At 38.8% G+C, this 20,520-nt stretch overlaps 1 non-coding gene across 1 annotated transcript; it reads right to left on the bottom strand.

Moving 5' to 3' along the window:
• Positions 1–15,388: 15,388 nt before the first annotated feature.
• TRNAP-AGG (transfer RNA proline (anticodon AGG)) lies at positions 15,389–15,460 on the bottom strand. Its single transcript has one exon. It is a non-coding gene; the product is annotated as a tRNA-Pro (tRNA).
• Between the last annotated feature and the right edge of the window lie 5,060 nt (positions 15,461–20,520).

Consider the following 20,520-nt stretch of genomic DNA (forward strand, 5'->3'; position numbering starts at 1 on the left):
CTAGAGCCAACCACTGGAAGTCAATTCAAGAAGCTTCCACTTCTTGCCCAACAATAAACAAGGGACCAAGTATGGACTGGAAACTTTTATCTTCTGATATGGAATCAGAGGCCTATCCTTCAGGCCTCGGGACCAATACACTAAAAAGTAATCAAAATCTGAAAGTGAAAGAGTTGCTAGGAAGCATTCAGTTCCTGTTTTCAAATTATTAACTTTGCAATTGAAAAAAATTTAACAACATTCAAAAAAGAAATCAAATATCACCTGAAAGCTCTGAACATAATTACTTAGAATTAATAAACTGTGAGATTGTGAGATACTCAGAAGTGACATATTTCTTCGAGGGCTCACTGGTCTAAGTCACTGATAATAATGATGCATCTGGGTAGAGAAATATGAGCCAAGAACTAAATCTCCAATAAAGGAGAGCAGATTGCAGCACGAGAGGGAACACCATATGTTGGTTCATTCACACATTTCCTGTCTCAAAGATAACATGGTACTGCTCCAGCGAGCAAAGTTTGAAAGCTCAAAGAGGAGCTCCCCTTGTCAGAAATGCCAGCTTTTAACATCAGGAAAATATTTTATTAGAACCCATTCATAACATAGGTATTAACAAGTTGACTCTCTACAAACAAGGAGAAGAATCACCTGATATGCAGGTGACCCAGGGTTGTGGGTCCCAAATCTCCATGTGACAGTGCTCCTGATGTCTTTAGGTGAAGTTTGGAGATTTCCAAGCTACTTTTTTTCAAGTAGGGAGAAAAGAGCCAAAATAGCTTGGGGGGACACTTGTGTCATCGAAATGCTAACCTCCCAGGTATTTTCCTTAGAATTTTTCTCTAACTTCCTTGTGGATTGAAGACAAACCAATCCAAGGTGATTTTGTGTGACCGGCCACCAACTATGTATTACATATTCATAAGGTATTATGTATTACATATTCAAAACTTCCTAAAGAATTTGCATTATATATTCAGAAATTCCTAAAGAAAAGCAATTACATATTCTCGGTTTTCACATATTCTCAGTTTCTTGGAAGTGCTGAATTAATTGGGAGAAATAAACAATAGTCTTATCCCATGCCCTGTGGCATCTTTCCTCCCTAGACAGCTTAGTCTTTCCTTCATCCCAAAACTTCCCTTTTGTTCCTGGATTACCTGTATACCATTTTTCCAGGTTTAGGTCGAAGTCACAAACTATTTTAGATCACATTATGGATGAATATCCTAATGTACAAACTTCATCAAGAGAATTATCCTGTTCCTTTGGATGTGAGCAGTAAACAGTGAATAAGGCATAAAAAAGGAAGAGAAGAAGGAGAAGGAAAAGAAGAGGGATTAGAAAGAAAATGAAAAGTAGGAGTGACTCACTCATGGTAGACATGTTGCATCATTAAGAAAAGCAAGCATAGAAATGCAGAAGATTAAACCACCACCCCCCAAAAAAGGAGGTAAGGTTGTGTGATCATTAAGATTGTGTGTCAACTCAGCTGGACCATGATTCTCAGTGGTTTGGCAGTTATGATGTAGTTTGGCAGTTGTATGATGATGTGATCACTTCCATGATAAGATATGATATGTGATCACCTCCATGTTGGGATCTGCTGTGAGTAGCCAATCAGTTGAAAAAGGATTTCCTTTAGGGTGTGGCCTGCATCCCGTATAGGTGGACTCTTTGGCAAGGATCTTAAGGTTTTGCTTTTTCTGGAACCTGCAGCTGCCTTCTGTTCCTCTGACTTCTGTTTCTTCGGACTTGAGCTAGCAGCTTACCTGCCATCTTGCCTACTGATCTTTGGATTTGTCAATCTTCAAAGCCTGTGAGCAAGAGCCCTGCTGTCTGGCCTACTAATCTTGGCTGTGCCACCCCATGGTACGTGAATTGGGGAAGTCTCCACACTGACCCAGAGACGTTGGACATTCCAGCCTGTTCAACCCCATGAGCCATTTCCTTGATATGACTACCTCTCTCTCTATATATATATGTGTTTACATGCTTGACTGGTCTTGCTTCTCTAGAGAACCCAGCCTAAGACAGCTTGCTACACTTAATTTGAATGGGTAATATGATGACACACTGTGATTTATATATACATACATACATACAGATGTACATATATATTGTTTTACCACTAAAAAAAATCTATGCAAAGAGATACACTCAAAAACTCTATAAATTAACATGGATTTTTAAAAAGTTCAAGTCATCTGTAAAGAGACAGCAAAAAAGAAGTAAAAAAGAGAGAGAAAGTACAAACAGAAAACAAAAAAACAAAATGCCAAACGCAAGCTCTGGAAGAATCAACAATTACATTGAATGTAAAAGGTCTAAATAAACCAATTAAAATACAGAAGTTGGCAAGTGGATTGTAAAATATGACTATAGGCCATCCCAGGTTATGACATAGATCACTTCCTGACGGTGTCTGTAAGTCAAATTTGTAGGTAAGTCAAAACAGGTTGCATATGGGTCTTATTTAGCTTTCCTTTACTGAAAAAACACTGGAAGTCTTTTCAGTGATTTAAAAGCTGTGCGCACAGCATGTAAAAGAGATTGTCATGAAGAATTTGTTGGAGTAGGGTGGGTTCAATCATGAAAGTGTGGGTGAATTTCTGGTTTTCCCATTTGATAATGTTCATATGTACTGGTCATTGTGGAACATTCCTTGGACTCGAACAGACATGGCTGTGGCAGCACATTTTGTCCATTTTTCTGCTTTTGTCTATTCTATAATATTCCTTGGAGTTGGATACACGTGGATCTGGCGGCATGCTTGTCCATTTCCTACTTTTGTCTCTTTGAATATATGCCAAATAAAACATTCTTTTTGCTTTACTAAACTTGTGGTGTTTTTACCCTAGAACACAGATCACCTATACTTTTACAGTGGACTTCTATATTCTGAAAAAAAAAAAAAAAATTTTTTTTTTTTTTTCTATAATGCTTACATCTGGTTCTTGGAAGACTGAAGAATCAGGAAAGCCAAGGTTGTCATAAAACAAGAGTCCCTTACAACAGTCAAACAGAAATAAAGCAGTGGCTTAGGAAAGAAGAATGCACATGGGAGGGCAATGAAGAAAGTGGGTAGTGGCATGATTTCCTCCAGGGAGGAAGAGGAATGGTCTATTAGCCACAAAGCAGTGTCTTTCAGACCATAAACCTACCTAATGCCAAGAAGATTTTAAATCACAATTCCCTCATGTTATAGGCTTAACAACTTGGTCCTAGACCAGAAGATTGACCTAATCACAAGGTGGTGTCTGGAGAGGCAGCCGGGTCCAGGGTTCCAAATCTTTCTGTGAGGACAAAGATCAAGATTACAGTCTCAGGAAATGGACACACAAAGACAGAGTGGAGTGAGGGAGCAGGCTGTCGCCTTAGGCAGAGAGCAATTGGGCATATGTAGCAAGGTGTATATTAGTTTTTGTGTGAGAGACTGACTTGACTTGTAAACTTTCACTTAAAGCACAATAAAAAATTTTTAAAAAGTAGAGTCTCTGTTTTGAAACTTGCAGTCTCTTTTAGCTTGGATTTTGAGTTGAGGGCCACTGCGCTGTCTTACTTATCTAGTGCTGCTATAACAGAAATATCAGAAGCGAACAGTATTAATAAACAGAGGCTATAAGTTCAAATTCAGGACCCTAGCTCTAGAGGATGGCTTCCTCTTGTCAGCTCTGGGGGAAATTCCTTTTCTCTTCAGCCTTTGTTTCCTGGTTCACTGCAGATCTCCACGTGGCCTGGTGTGTATCTCCTTCCATCTTTGCTGGCTGAATTGCCCCTTTTATATCTAGTAAATGATTGACTCAAGACACCCAACGCTAGTCCTTCCTCATGAACACAGCAAAAACTACCCATTTCCAAATGCGATTGTAACCACAGGCATAGAGGTTGGGATTTATGACACATATTTTAGGAGGACACAGTTCAGTCTATAATAGACACCCAAATAGCTTGACAGAACTGCAGGTCTTTTTGTTACCAGTCACCAATCTGACACAAAGGGTCCTTCTATTTTCCCAAATAAGAATACAAACAAAAGACAAACTTTAACCTCAGCAAGCTTTTTTTTGCTTGAGTCAAGCAAGAGGAGTCAGCAAGGATATAAGCCTTTCCAAAAGACTGGCTCAAAAAGGGAAGCAAAGCTAGGGCTTTTAGGGGTTTGGTGGAGACAACAGAGTAATGAATATTAAGTGGGTGTCTTTCAAGGGGCAGGTATTTCTCAGAATGGCAGTGTATGCTAATTAGGTTGCAGGAGCATCTGGAATCCAAGATAGAATCCCCTGATATTCAAAATGGAGTCCTCTGTGCAGCCCTTGACATGACTTATTATGGGACATACCACAAGGGCACTTGATTGCCATCTTTGGAGGGCTAAGGAAGGCTAAACAGTGGTCACACTTTGTTCTTCTCAAGTGGAGCCTACTAAGGAGGAGAGGACTAGAAAAAAATGCTAAGACGGAGATAGTAATTCATGGCTTGTTTCAATCTTATCTCATGTTGACAAGGCAGGTTCCTGTTTATCCAACTTCTAGCTGGTAATCTTTTAACAGCTGCTTTGTCTTTTTTTTTGTTGTTGTTCAGCCACTGACACAGTAAACCCTATCTGTCTCATTTTCACTAGAGAGCATCACTTTGCTTCTTTGAGAATTCATCCAGAAAAAATAAGCAATGTATTGTGTGACCTCCAAAGTCACCTGAACTATGGAGGTGTTGAAAAGATGAGAAACTCTCCATGTAAGGCAAATACAACTATGGCTTGAGAATGGACAGCACACCCCAGGAGTCACTCTTACTCCTCAGCACACACCTGGCCCTTAGCATTTCCTTCTCAAATGTAGAGTAGTGCTTCTCAAGTTTTAGCACCTGTACACTTGGAGGACTTGAACCACAGATTCAGTGGATTTAAGGTTGGGCCTTGAATTTGGGATTCTACTCACAGCACCCTAATTTCTTCCCATTCGTTACTCCCCTATGCAGTATTGACTGGGGCAAACATACTACTGTTTGCTTAAAGGGCCTAGAGAGAACACGTGGATAAAAGAAAAAAAAAAAAAAAAGCAAATACATGGAATAACAGCATTGCATCTGTCCATAGAATGCAATCTAAAACATAAATATTTGACTTCAGAAACACAGCCAACATGGAGCCAGTTAGAGTTACAAGCCAGATCGTCTCTCCCCTGAGTACCTGCTATGGGTATTTGTGTTGGAGAAGAAAATGGAAAAGTAAAGGCATCACAGCTTGATAGAGGGTCAGATTCGAAGGCTGGGACAAACATCTAATTCTGTCTTCCCAAAGACCTTTGATTCAAGGAAATATGAACAATGTTAGAGATAGTTTTGAAACCATTAAGCATTAGAAATCTTCAAAAGGTGCAATCAGCGGACCAGAAACCCCTAGAATTTTCCCGGTCATACAAGGCAGAGGTGATCAGATTGACCATGAAGGAACAGAGGCAGCGTATGTTTCTGTGAAGGAAGCATATAGCATACCTGTGATCCAAAACACATAAACAAGAAAGTTTGCTGGCAAGGATTTGATTCCGACTCCTAGGGACCCTGTAGGACAGAGTAGAACTGCTCTATAGGGTTTCCAAGGAGCTCCTGGTGGATTCAAACTGCCCACCTTTTGGTTCGCAGCCATAGCTCTTAACCATTATGCCACCACCTGTGATCCATTCACCTTTTACTTGTAGTTGTGTTACCAATTGCCAATCTGACACAAAGAATCCTTGTATTTTCCCAAGTAAGAATACACACAAATACAAACTTTATCTTCAGCAAGCTTTCTTTTGCTTGAGTCAAGCAAAAGGAGTCAGTGGGGATCTAGGCCTCTCCAAAAGACTGACTTGAACAGGAAAGCAAGATTAGGGCTTATATGGGTTCGTGGAGACAAGAGAGTAATGAATATTTAGTGGGCTTCTTTCAAGGGGCAGGCACTTCTCAGAATGGCGATGTATGCTCATTGGGTTGCTCAGGCATCTGGAATCTATGATGGAACCCGCTGATATTCAAGATGGAGTCCTCTCGACAGCCCTTGGCATCCCTTATAATGGGATATAGCGCAAGCCCACTTGATCTTCAGCGCTACAAGACCATCTTTGGAGGGCTAATGGAGGTTAAACAGCACGCTTGGTTTTTCTATGCACGCGGAGCCTGTAAAGGATGAGGAGACTAGGAAAACACTAAGGAGACAGAAAATCATGGGTTGTTTCAATCTTATCTCATGTTGACAGGGTGGGTTCCTGTTTACCCAACGTCTAGATGATAATCTTTTAACACCTCTTTTGTTCAGCTGCCAGTACGGTTAACCCTATCTGTCTCAGTAGTCCCCTACTAACGATGATGTCCCAAGTCAATTCTTAAGTAATTTCAATCTCTATTTTCTTTTTTAGTTTACATTACTGCTGCCTTTTATTGTCAATATTTTTGTAAATTTGATCTTTATTTATTTTGTGGGGTTCGCCTGAGAATGATAACATAAGCAACATTGTATTTAGGACATATTATTAATGATAACATGTACAAAATGGGGGGTGGTCATTGCGGTTCATTGTAACTCAAAAAAGACCTGAGTCTTAAAGGACCTGGATCTATTTTCCATTTTGACAGTGATTTAGGAAGTAATACTGGAATCATTATTCCCTCTCCTTGAGAGTAGAGAGTGTGACCCAGCTGGAGATGGGCTCACAGGAGCTCACAAGGACTCACAAGGACACATCAGTTGGGCCCTGAGATAGACAATAGATAGAATAATCTTGGAAAACATCTTTTAGGGAACCTTCACAAAAGCCAGAATACAAAACTTTCCACTCTTATCTTTTTCTGTTAACGTACAGTGAATAGAAATTTGTTGGACCAATGAAGACTGTCGTTAATGAAACCTGCACCAATCATTGTCAAGAAATACAATTCAAAATGTAGGATGACAGTTTCTAGCCAATCTGTGAAAAGGTGAAGCTTTCAATGGTTTTGGCCATTTGTAATGTTAATATATACTGATGACTCTGTAACCTTCCTTGGACTCTGACAGACATGTCTGTGGCAGCATGCTTGTCTGTTTTCCCATTCTTGTTTATTCTGTAATACTCTCTGGACTTGTGCAGACATGGCTGTGAAACGGCCTTGTCTGTTTTTCCATTCTTGCTTACCTGTAGTATTTCCTTGGACTTGGGCAGACATTAGCTCTGGCAGCATGCTTGTCCACTTCTCAACTTTTGTCTTTTTGATTATATGTCAAATAAAACTTTCTTTTTGCTTTACTAAACTTTGTGATGTTTTTTCCCTCCAACAGTTAATGGCGTAGTCGTCAAGAGTTTCTGGAGCTACAATCCAGTCGAACTCGAGGACACATGGACTGTGGAGTGGAAGCCAACAAAAAGAGAAGTCCTATTTTCTGGACCCACGTGTTCCCACTCGACTTCCCTTCCACACTGACAGAATGACTGCTCTTGGAAAATGAGCCTTTGCTTCTTTTTTGTTCTCGATCTCATGTTTTCTTAAGCTTTGTTCAGCATATTTGTTTGGAAAACCGGTTGGTTGATTAAGGAGGATCTTTCTTAGTTTTTTGCTTGGTCATTTGGCTAAGAGTGATATTTGATAACTCTTTAGGGTTTTTTAGGTAAACTGCAATTTAGGTCCGGATTCGGGTGTTTGAAACATTAAAGAGGTAGCTCTGGATCACCATAAGCCACAAAGTTTGGGCCTTTTTGTGACTTAGAAAACCTGGAAAATAGTGATCTATTTTTCCAAATCTCCAGGGGGAGGTGGGAGCCCCTGACCTGTGTTATGAAATTTGGAGGGAAAAGTGGTAGTTCTGTACCTTTTTTATGAGATCGTTTCTTAATTAAAAAATCACAATGTTAAAATTAAAATCATCAGTAGCTTTAAAGTACTTTCCAATTGGAAGAACGAGTGTATTCAAGGTCTAAAATAAGAGAATAGGTCTCTAGCCAGCAGAATGAACTAAAATCCAAAAAAGGAAACCAAAAGCTTGGACCCTAGAGCTTAATATCTTGGATAAATGAGCTTGGATTTTCTCCTCAGCTACTGAGACACTGGTTTGGGGTTCATACTGAAAAATGCTATAAACTGAGTATACCAGCAGTAATTTGGAATTTCAGTGATCATTTTGGGAAAATGACCTTTCGTTTGTGTTGTCTTTTCTTTCCTCTTTAGAGAACTTATGCTTGATGCTCAGGTTTTGTCAAAAGTTCTAATATTCCTCCATCTGAAGCTCTGGTAAGTTAATAGGTTTTATCTAGAACCTGTTTTCTCAGTTGAATTGCATCGATCTTACCAAAAATTACTGCTTATACTTTTAGAAACTAGGATCCCCATATCCTTGTTTTGTGTGGTATTGTTCAGTGAGTTCATGTGATTTTTCTGTCTCCTTTTGTTCTAAGAGTTTGCTTCGGGTCTAGAGTGCTGTGTCTAAGTTTCTGTCTTCTATCAGATTAGAGGTTACAGCTAAGAATTATTGGGGTTTTTTAAGGCTGTCTTCGAAGCTCAATTCCTTCCTTGTTCAGAAAACCTGCATCATGTGTCCATCTTATGATTGAGGCTTTTAGTATCTACTTAGGGAAACTTTGATATAAACTGGTCTGTTTGAAAAGTACACCAAGATCTTTATCTTCTATATGTCAGTCTTAGGAGCAAAATCTTTTTAAGTAACTTAAGCTAGATGTTATATGAAATGTGTTTTAGTCGAAGAAGAAGGATAGTTTTGTCTTAAGGTAAAAGTAACAGTTCCAGAACAGCAAAAGAGAAAGAAATCAGTTACTTTTGCCTTTATAAATGTGTACGTGGACTTAAACATAGGTACATGAATTGAGATGACTCCCTCCTCAGCCTCCAGCCCTCAGCCACCAAGGTCAAATAGGAATCACAATGAAACACACCTTAAATGGCCTGGGAACAAAACCAGTTGATTAAATTAGATTGGGAAAATACGAAAAATTGTAAAAGTCAAATGAAAACTTGGAATATTCAAAGAAACTTCATTTCAATTAGTTATGTTTTATGATGTACAGGCTAAAAATAATTTCTAAGACCTTTTAGGTAACTTAACCCAGCACAAATTAGTGATGTTGAATTGAGTTAATAGATACTATCATTATTTAAGCTTATATCCTTTTGCTTTTTATACCACAAGAGAAAGGATGTATATATATTTCTGTGTGTGTGTGTATTTGGGTCAGCTAATGAGTGAGTTCATTTTTGCCACTTAAAGAGATATACTATAAGAGATATACAACAAAGACAACCTTTAAAAGTTTATTAAAAAAATTTATTTGATATGGTCGAAAGTTTTATCTATCTAAAGTTTAATGGTTTAATTTATGAGGTTTTAGGAGCTTTTATAGCATATAAAACAAAGAATTAGTTTTCTTGCTGCTAAAATAAAATTTTCTTTGATTTCTGAGTTAAGGAGTTAATTTATTAGTGTAATCTGGCTCTAAAACAAAGGTTCTGTCTCTAACTAGAATAAGATTCCTGAGTCAGAAAACAAGCTACGTGGCTTTGAGCGGCAGGGGGGAAGCTAAGGTTTTATTTTGAGATCTTTGGTTAAATAACTGAAGTGTTATTTCATAGTAACTTACGATAAACTCCTGACAAGTCTGAAACTTCATGGAAAGCCACAAAATTTTTATAAGGGAAAAGAGCTAAAAAGGTTTATTTAACACGTTATAAATTACTTTTTTTTTTTTTAACGTGTTGTTAAAATCAAGAGACGTGCCGATTCTCTTTGGGTTAAAAACTTATATCTTAGTATTTCCTCTTGTGTTTTTGTCTATCTTAGACAACAAATGAATAATATTATGTCATAATTTTATTATTTCTTAATTTCAAACTTTGTTTTTTAAATCTAACATCATCAAAGTCAACAGTTTCACTGGAGAATTCAAATCAATTAGCTTTGAAGTTATTTTTTATTACTATTTATTACTGAATTTTTTTTTTTTTATTACTATTCAGGTACTTACAGACTTGATAATCTTGGTATATTCTTAGTATAACCTGACTATATGGTTTTATGTCTCAAGATTATTATGTGTTACACCTGAAGTTCATTAAAAATACAGTTAATGGCTATATTTAGAAAAATTTTTTATCTGAAGTGTTTTTTTTAACTGCTTTGGCCTTTACACTATGCTTGTAATTGATTTCTCTCAGGTCTTTCACTATCAAGAGTTATGTTTATAAATTAATTATGGTCATATTAAGTTTTCTCATCTGCAGATAAGTTTTTACTTTGCTGATTTTCTGAAAATATTTGGCCAGAATATCTCAACAAAAAAGATGGATTATATTGAACTTGTAAAAAAGACTGTAACTAGACTCAGTCAAGATTTCCAGAACTCTAAGAAGCTGATGATTTTACAGACTGTGGTCGATCTAGAATCACTTGCAACGGAAGTTAACAACATAACACTGAGTAAACGAAACGATACTATGTGTTTTATGTGAGAATATTTCTGATGTTTTAAGGTCTTTCTTTCTGGAAATAATATTTTACAGTTCTACTTTCTGGATATAAGAAAGCATTTTACTCTTTTCTCCTAAATTTTCTACCTAATGCTTTTAGTTATTTTAACTCTTGAATTAGAAGTTCCTGTTGGTAAACTTAGCAAAGTTGTAAATATCATAACCAGAAAAGTGTCTGAAATTTGAGCTATGATTTTACAAATTAGAATAGCATTAGATTTTCTATTAGCTCTCTCAAGGAAGTTTGTGCCTTAATAGATAAATGTTGCTGTATGTATATTACACCACAATCATAGGTTTTGCAGAATGTGGTTGCTACAGAGGCACAAGGAAACTAGTTACTGATGCTGCTTGCGCATAAATGAACACCTCATGAGGTTTGTTTCCGTGGTTCAAAGACCTTAGGGTCATGGTTTCATTCATTGGTTATTTCAGGCGAAGGAGGGAATGATTTAGGAAACAATATTGGAATCATTATTCCCTGTCCTTGAACACTGAGAATGTGACCCAGCTGGAGCTGGGCTCACAGAAGGACACATCAATTGAGCCCTGAGATAAAGACAATATACAGAGTAATCTTGGAAAATATCTTTTAGGGAAAATTTCACGTAAGCCAGAACACAGAGCTCTTTCCACTCTTATCTTTTTCTGTTAACATATAGTGAATAGAAATTTGTTGCATCAATGAAGACCCTCCTGACTGCCATTACTGAACCCTTACCAGCGATCATCAAGAAATATAATTTGAAATGTAGGATGACAGTTTCTACCGTGAAAAGGTGAAACTTTCAATGGTTTCAGCCATTTGTAATGTAAATATATACTGATGACTCTGCAACCTTCCTTAGACTTTGGACAGACAGGGCTGTGGCAGCATGCTTGTCCATTTTCCCATTCTTGTTTATTCTGTAATATTCTCTGGACTAGGGCAGACACGGCTGGGAAACGTGCTTGTCCATCTTCCCATTCTTGCTTACTCTGTAATATTTCCTTGGACTTGGGCAGACATTAGCTCTGGCAGCATGTTCTTCTGCTTCTCAACTTTTGTCTTTTTGAATATATGCTGAATACAGCTTTCTTTTTGCTTTACTGAACTTTGTGATGTTTTGCCCCCTACAACAACAGAAAAACCTTTCCCTGCTTCTTCACATATGCCTACCTCCTTTTGATGTTAACTGAGTTTTCCAGTAAATGTTTTAATTAAAGACTTAAAATAAGGAGGAAAATGGAGTGAGGAAATATAGGAAAATTGATACTATGGAATATCAATTGGGAATGTGTTGATTCTACCTATTTCTTCTACTTCCGTTTTAGGAAGGCTCCTAAATTCCTTACAATCTTCGTTCCCTTGTCCAGTGTCTAAGTCAGTCGCTTCTCCAAAAAGACTCTGAATAGGCAGCTGTCCGTTCTCTGTTTTGCCCAAGCACCAGTAGAGAAATTGGTGGGCATATGATGGGCTTTTCTGCTTCCACTGGGTCCTTTGGCCCAGAAAACGCAAGTCACTAAAGAAAACTGTCTGCGGGGACCTTCCACCACCCCGTTTTCTGTCTTTCTGTCTCTTTAAAAACAGTACAAATGGGAGACAAGAACCACCTATTAATGTGCACCTTTTTGATTCCAGTGATTCCCGTAGAATCCAGTTCTTCATTTCTCCCCTTTCTGAAAGTCTTCCTTCCGTTGTCAGAGTCACCTTAGGGGATGTACAGGCTCACAGCCTGTGAATGGAGGAGCATTCAAGGCAAGCCACAGGGTTGTTTTTGCTTTCTATGTGTTCAGGAATGGCATGGAAAATACTAGGAGAACTAAATCTGTATGCCTTCAAAAAAAAAGAGGTTGCGGTCTAGTGGACTCTGATAGTGACACCATAGGACAAGACAGAATGGCCGTCATAGTGTTTCCAAGACGCTGCCAGTGGCATTCTGCCTAGTAGCCAACTTCTGAACTACTGTACTACCCCAGGGCTCCATACCTTAAACAGTGGGTTTAAATAGTGTTGGGAGAGAGAAAAATTCTGGAGATGCCAGGGATCCAACCTTGGACCTCCTATATGCAAAGCATGCACTCTACCACTGTGCTACATCCCCCATGTGGGGAGGCTTTTGTTAAACGGTTTCTACACTTAAGTTTAATTACAATCCTAAAGCCTTGGAATATAATTCTTGCGTTAACAAAAGAAAAAAAAAAAGGATAATTAAGTACACGAAAACAAATCTGCTGAAACCCGGGATTGCAAGGGACCTTTAGATCTTCAGGCTAAGGTTCTCTCAACTGAGCTATTTCTGCTGCTTTGAGCATGATTTTTAGATATACCTTCAAAGTATTGCTTAGCCTTTTCATTTACAAAACTCTCCCCCACCTCCAAGGCTAGAGGGGACTTAGTTGGATATTTCCCTTGCTGCATGTGACAGGCTGGAGTGGGCTGTGGTTGGATAGACCCCGTCTTCTACACAGGTTAGAATCTGATAAAATCCTTGTTGGTTAAAAAAAAAAGTTAGGCTGTGATAAAATAGTTTCCCTTGAGGGCAGAACTGCCTCATAGTACCCTATAAGATAGGTACTATGCCCCTATAGATTCTCCATGGCTGTAATCTTTACAGAGACAGAGAGATAAGAGCAAAATAAACAAGTCAAGCAGAAGGAAGGGAAACAGTAAAAATAAGAACAGAAATAAATTAAATTGAAAATAAATAAAATGGAGAAAATCAATGAAAGAATAAGTTGGTCCTTTGAAAAGATGAATATAATTAAGAAGCCTCTAGCAAGACTGACAAAAACCAACCAACCAAAAAAAAAAAAAAAAGGAGGAAAACACCAAGCATCAGAATCCGGAATCAAACAGGGGTATCACTATAGGCTCTACACACAAAAGAATAATAAGGCAATACTATAAACAATGCTACACACATAAATTTCTTAACTTAATGGAAATGGACCAATTCCTCAAAAAACTCAAACTGCCACTACTCACCCAGTGTGAATATGTATTTTCAATAGTATGGTATTAAGGATATTTGATTTAGTAATTTTAAAAATCCTCCACCCAAAAAAATGTCACCAGGACCAGAAAAATTAATTGGAATATTCCAACAAATATTTAAAGAGTTAACACAAACTATGCACAATCATTTTCAGAAAATAGAAAAGGAAGGAATACTCTTAATTCATTTTATGAAGCCAGTATTACTCTCCCCACATGCAGCTCTCACTTTTTCCTACTGTTTTCTTAAAGTGCCTGTAAAGAGCAAGTGGATAACAGGAAAAAAAGAGCTAACACATGAAATGACTACATTACCTCCGTTGATAAAATGCACCCTAAAACAAATAAATAATTGACCCCAGGAACACGACTAACCAGAGGCCAATCAGACTTGGAAGCCAGGCTGTCTCTCTCCTGAGTACCTCCTATGGATATTTTCTTAGAAAAGAAAATTGAGAAGGATATCAAAGATGCAAGTGCTGTGAGCAAGCATCAAATTCTGTGTCTTCCTAAATACTCTTTGACTCAACAGGAGCACATACAGAGATAGAGACAGTTTTGAAACCATAAAGCATTAGAAAGTTACTAGTAGTGGACTGGAAATTCTTAGAGGTTTGCTGGTCACACAAAGCAGATGTGATAAGATTGACCCTGAAGGAACAGAGGCAGTGGCTGTTCTTTACAAAGAAAGCATTCAGTATACTTGTGATCCACTCACCTTTTGTTTGTAGTAGTCCCCCACTAAGGACGGTGTCCCAAGTCAATTCTTATGTAAGTAGAATATCTTTTTTGTTTGTTTGTTTTTGTTATTTTTGCTTTTTATTATCAATGTTTTTATAAATTTGTCCTTTATTTTCCTGGGTTTGCATGAGAATATAACATAAGCAACATTGTAAAAAAAAAAATTTTTTTTTTTTTTTAGGACATATTACTAACGACAAGGTGTAAAAAAAAAAAAAAAAAAAGGCGGTGGTAAGTGCGGTTCCTTGCAGCTCAAACACAGCTTAAGTCCTGAAGTATCTGGATCCATTTTCCTTTTTGACAGAAAAAAAACTTTCGCTGCTTCTTCACATGGGCCTGCCTCCTTTTGATGTTAACTGAGGTTTCCAGTAAAGTTTTATTACAAGATTAAAAATAAGGAGGGAAATGGAGTGCGTGAGAAATACAAGAAAATTGATATTATGAAATATCAGTTGGGATGTGTTGATTCTAGTTATTTCCTCTACTTTCGTCTTAGGAAAGCTTCTAACTCCCTGACATTCTTCGTTACCTTACCCAACGTCCAAGCCACTCGCTCGCCTAAAACGACTCGGGATCTACAGCCGTCCATCTCTCATTTTTAGACCGAGCACCGGTAGAGAAATCGGTGGGCATGTGATGGGCTTCTCTGCTTTTGCTCCGTCCTTTGGCCCAGAAAACACAATGCAGGAGAGGAAACTGCCCGCGGGACCCTTCCCCCAGCCCCTTTTCTGCCTTTCTCTCTAAAAATAGTACAACTGGGAGCCGCGGTGAACCACCTGTTAATGTGCATACTTTTATTTCGGGTGTTTCAAGTGATTCCGCTGGGATCCGGTAAAGTCTTCCTTCCGTTGTCACAGTCTCCTTAGGCGATATACAGTCTCACACAGCCTGTGAATAATGGACGAGTGTGCCCGAGTGGTAGGGAAAATACTGCAACTAAATCTGTATGCCTTCAAAAGAAAAAAAAAGTTGCGGTCGAGTGAATTCCGACTCATAGTGGCACTATAAACCCAAAAACCAAACCAAACCCATTGCCGTCGAGTCGATTCCGACTCATAGCGACCCTACTGGACACAGTAGAACCGCCCGATGGTTTCCAAGGAGCGCCTGGAGGATTCCAACTGCTCACTTCTTGGTTAGCAGTTATAACACTTCAGCACTACGCCACCAGCGTTCCAAAAGGGGCTCGTCCGGGATTTGAACCCGGGACCTCTCGCACCCTAAGCGAGAATCATACCCCTAGACCAACGAGCCGCTCGGTTTCATATCGGTAAGGCTCTAATGAAGTATTTTCCCTTGAGGACAAGCCATTGTGAAGAACAGAGCACAATTTTAAAGTCCTAACATTTCTCGCTCCCTTTGCAGGAAGAACCAGGAGATTTTTCTTTGAAAGTCAGTGAGAATGTGGTGCTGCAACTCAAGGTAAAACTCACAAAGTCTGAGGCGCCCCCTAAAGCTGGGCCTCCAGGAGTTTTTCTCTCTTAAGCGAGTCTACTCTCAGTCTCCAGCAATAAACAATTCTAATTAGTTCTGGTACCAGCTGCAGTGACCATTTCGACACCCAGTAAGCAGCAATTCTCTGTATCAGCCTGTTTGTTTCTCATTTTGAAGTTGTTGGTTTGCCCTGTGATCTCAATTCTCTGATACATCTATAAAGAGCTGTTCATTTTGCCACTTTTTTCTTGTCTTGAGGATGGGAGAAATGATTTCCAAGTTCTTTACATGCCAGACTAGAAACCAGAAGTCATTAATTTTTAATCGATTGCTTGATAATGTTTTGGATACCTCAGTTTAATAAAGTATATTGTTAAAATTAAATTCATATGCTTATTTTTAGTCGTTTAATGTGGCTCCTGGAAAACTGGAAATTGCCTAAGTGTCCCTCATTTATGGCTTGCATTATATTTCTGTTAGACAGCACTGGCTAGAGAAGATGGTACCTGAGTAGATGTTGTCCTGGGAGAACCACTAGGCAGAGAGGACAGAGTAGGACCTACCCACATTTATGTTTCATATCTCACATGGACATGGAAATGTGGTCACATGCATGATCTCCTTCAATCTTTATAGCATCCAACTTTACATAGCAGTCATTGGCCGCATTTTTAAGATAATGAATGAAGGCTAACTACATTTCGGTAATTGTCCTGTGTCTCCCACCTCAATAGAATGTAAAAGGATCCTTGCTTATTTAGGCAATAAAACACTCTATGATACTCTGTCCAATCAAGTATTTCTTAAATAAAATGCAATCGTCTGAGCTGAGATGCACTGTATGACCTAACAGATAAAGTATCTGCTCCCCAATTTCTGTGCAGTCAACGTCCCTATCCTCATGTTGCTTCTCACTTTGTACCAATTTTCCTTTTGCAGCTTGATGTAGTTTCTGAGGTTGGAACACTGTAGGTTATTTTCTCCTGACAGTGTCCCAGTAGTTTCCAGTGGAAAACAGATACCGGCTGTGTAAGCAAAACACTGAAAAGTAGAAGAAGAAGAAGAAAGCACATTACCTGTTATTCCTGATAAAGAATGACAAGAAAGAGGTTGATGTTAGAGTGGGAAATATGGACTATTTATACATGAGTCTTGATGACTCCACTGCCATTTGCTTTCATTGTTCAGAATTCTAGTTTCCTCCTAAAATGTTCAGCAGAATTTTTCATATAGAAATGTTTATTTTTGTTCTGTCCTTAAACAGAAATAATTTGAGATTTGGAAATTTCAAACAGGGGTGTAAGGCTGTAGGGCTGTTAGCAGCAAGAAAATTCAAGATGTTCTTAAAATTGTTTAAAAATTCAAAGACGTTCAACAAATTTCCTTATTCCAGCAATTTAATAATGGAATGGACTCAAGATTCAAACCCAAGTTTTTTTATCACAAAAATTTTTCTTGCATACACCACATCCACGTTTGTACACTCATACAGTACAGTGATTCTTTTTCTACAGGACTTTAAACATTTCTTGCAATTAAAACCATCCCTTCTCCCCCACCTCCCCATACATAACATGAAAGTGGAAAAGAATCACAAGTATAACAAAAAGGCATTTCTTTTAAGTTGATCCCGAATCATAGGGACTCTATAGGACAGGGTAGAACTGCGTCATAGGGTTTCCCCTATAATACAGGATACAATTGCCGCTATAGAGTCTCCGCAGCTGTAATCATTATGGAACCTGACTGCCATGTCTCTCTCCTGGTGGCTGGTGGGTTCAAACTACTGATCTTCCAAGCACTTTATAAGTGCACCATCATGTAGTATATTAGAATTTCTTACCCCACAATTTCCATAGTAGAACCATCCCATAGGGTTTTCTAGGCTGCAATATTTACAGGAGCAGCTCTCCACGACCTCCTCCTGCAGAGCAGCTAGATAGATTGAACCACAGGCCTTTATGTTAGCAGCCTAGCTGGTAACCATAGTGCCACCAGGGCTCCTGGTGTTTTTCCTTTTAATTTTAAATAAAATATTCAACACTTCATGGGAGACCATATCAATATGGAAATAAAGGAGAGGATGACAAAAATATATATGTATACAACCTGGCTGAATTTGCTAAAATCAGTAAATAGTATAGTGACATATATAGGAATATATACATGTATATAGTGACATATATTGGAATATATACATGTATGTATATTTAAAAAAATTCTCGGCTCCATGGATTTACCACTCTTACTTCTATTACAATCTCCAAGCTGGGATGCAATTGTTATATAAGAAAAGGGATGGTAATAATTATGCAAAGGTCAACAAAACTGTCAAAGCTCAGGATTGAACAGGGCACTGTAGATTCCTCAGGCTGACACTCTCCCAGCCAAGCTATTTCAGCTATTTGAGGAGAGGATTTTCAGTAATCCTTTCAAAGTTCTGTTTTACCTTTTTACTTACAAGGCTCGTGTGTTTTTAAATACTGAATCTCATTCAATATTATCTACTCACTCTCCCAAAATTATATGGGCTCTGTTGCCACTCATGTCTGAAAAATGCGATCCAATTATTGGGAACCTTTGATGGGTTCGTAGAGGAGGAGGAGGGTGAGGAAGGAGAGAAATAGTTAAAACGGGAACAAGCTTCTGTACCTGGTAAACTCTGGCTGTTCCATGCTCCAAATGCTGCTCAGAAAACAAATGGAATTCCAAAGGAAATGTAAGAGTCTGTTCTTTTTCTCCTCCTTCAGTCCTTTGTTTTCCGTCTTGCTCTTCAATGACACTGGAAAGAGGTACAGAGGATTACTGAGCACCTTAATGTGGTGGTGGCCTTCTTGCTTCCGAGTAGAAATGGGGAAACATTTAAAGGCAATGCACTGAATAATTTGTATATTTCCATATGAATCCATAAAACCTGTTTTCAAAAGGAGAAAAGAAAAGAAATGTTGGGAACTATAAACAGCAGATGAGTTGTATGCTTTCCAGCCTCCTCAAGGAAAGGACACACTCCCATTGAGCTACACCTCTCTCACTACAGGAGGGTCATGAAGATCCACCTTGAAATATTACCCCGCATTTCTAGGAAGTCTTTGCAGATCTGAATCTTGGCCAGAGAAATGCTCCACTGTTTCAAATCCCATTGGACCTCCCAATATGGTTGCATCAGAACAAGCAAGACCAGAAGGAACAGGCTCACTTGTGCTCTATTTTGTGGTTACTGAGGAACAGAAAAAATAGAAGAATTGAGAGAAATTAAAGACGTCCTTGGACAATCTATTAACCATCTTCATTAACAGACCCTTTTGTGTTCTCAGTTGGGACTCTGTCAATTAAAAGACAGAAGGCTGAGGACCTACCCACTTATTCTTTCTACCCATTCCCGGTCTGACTCCCCACCTCAGCCTCAGCTGGCAGTAATATTTAGGATCAATCACTATACGTGAAGGCACATCTTTCCCAAAATCCTCTGGCCCAGGAAATAGGGAAGGGCATCTCGTAAGGAATCCTTTCCAAATAGAAAGTTGAGAAAATCATTAGCGTCCATGAAAGTAAAGGTGTGAAAGACAGGGCTCAATTGGGAGAGTACTAGACTAAAGCACTAAAAGTATCAGATCCTTTCCCAGGGTTGGAAAGGTCCTCAATTTATGTCAAAATGATGTCTCCTTCCTGCACCAAGTCACCTGACAACAAATACCCTCCAATACTCACTTTCTCTAGTAAATTTTCTAAAGGCCTAAGACTAGGAGAGTTGGAACTGCGTGCCTCCAACCTTCTTTGCCTTCCCCAGTGTTACAAACAATAAGACTAAAGAGCTCAACTATTTATTGAGTGAGAGATGTTTGCAAACCACTGTCAGTTCTAGAGAAACTGCCGCAATTACCACAAAGCCTCTTTTTTTTTTTTGGCTTATGTACTGTTTACAATTTTGTGATAAAAGAGAATGTACATTTGGTACAGTAGTTCAGAAGACCAAGTCACATGGAATACACAAAATCCTAGAAATACAGGTCTTGCGAAAAAGAAACTTTTAGGCTAGACATCTACCATTTTTTACTTCAAAGTGGGCAAGGTCTTTGGGAAAACAAGAAGGACCATTCTGGAGGGATGAATGAGGTTGATTTACAGGGGGATATTTAAGGATAATATAAATGTCCAGAAGTCTTGGAGCACAGTCCAGGCTTTGGGGAATTATTTAATTTATATCACCGTATCTCAGTATTTTAAGTCTTTCTATTTTTTATAATTTTTATTGTGCTTTAAGTGAAAGTTTACACATCAAGTCAGTTTCTCACACAAAAATACATATACGCCTTGCTATATACTCCCAATTACTCTCCACCAATGAGTCAGCCCCCTGTCTCCCTCCGTTCTGTCTTTTCACATCCATTTCACTAGCTTCTAACCCCCTCTACTCTCTCATCTCCCCTCCAGACAGGAGATACCAACATAGTCTCAAGTGTCCACCTGATCCAAGAAGCTCACTCCTTGCCAACATCCCTCTCCAATCCATTGTCCAGCCTAATCCCTATCTGAAGAGGTGGCTTCAGGAATGGTTCCTGTCCTGAGCCCACAGAAGTTCTGGGGACCATGACAGCTGGGGTCCTTCTAGTCTCAATCAGGCCATTAATTCTGGTCTTTTTATGAGAATTTGGGGTCTGCATCCCATTGCTCTCCTGCTCCCTCAGGGGATCTTTGATATGTTTCCTGTCAGGGCAGTCACCGGTTATAGCTGGGTACCATCTAGTTCTTCTCATCTCAGGATGATGTAGTCTGTGGTTCACAAGGCCCTTTCTGTCTCTTGGACTCATTATTACCTTGTGTCTTGTGTCTTGGTCTTCTTCATTCTCCTTTGATCCAAGTGGGTTGAGACCAGTTGATGC

The sequence above is a fragment of the Elephas maximus genome, chromosome 1 (assembly GCF_024166365.1).
Source record: "Elephas maximus indicus isolate mEleMax1 chromosome 1, mEleMax1 primary haplotype, whole genome shotgun sequence".
NCBI lineage: Eukaryota > Metazoa > Chordata > Mammalia > Proboscidea > Elephantidae > Elephas > Elephas maximus.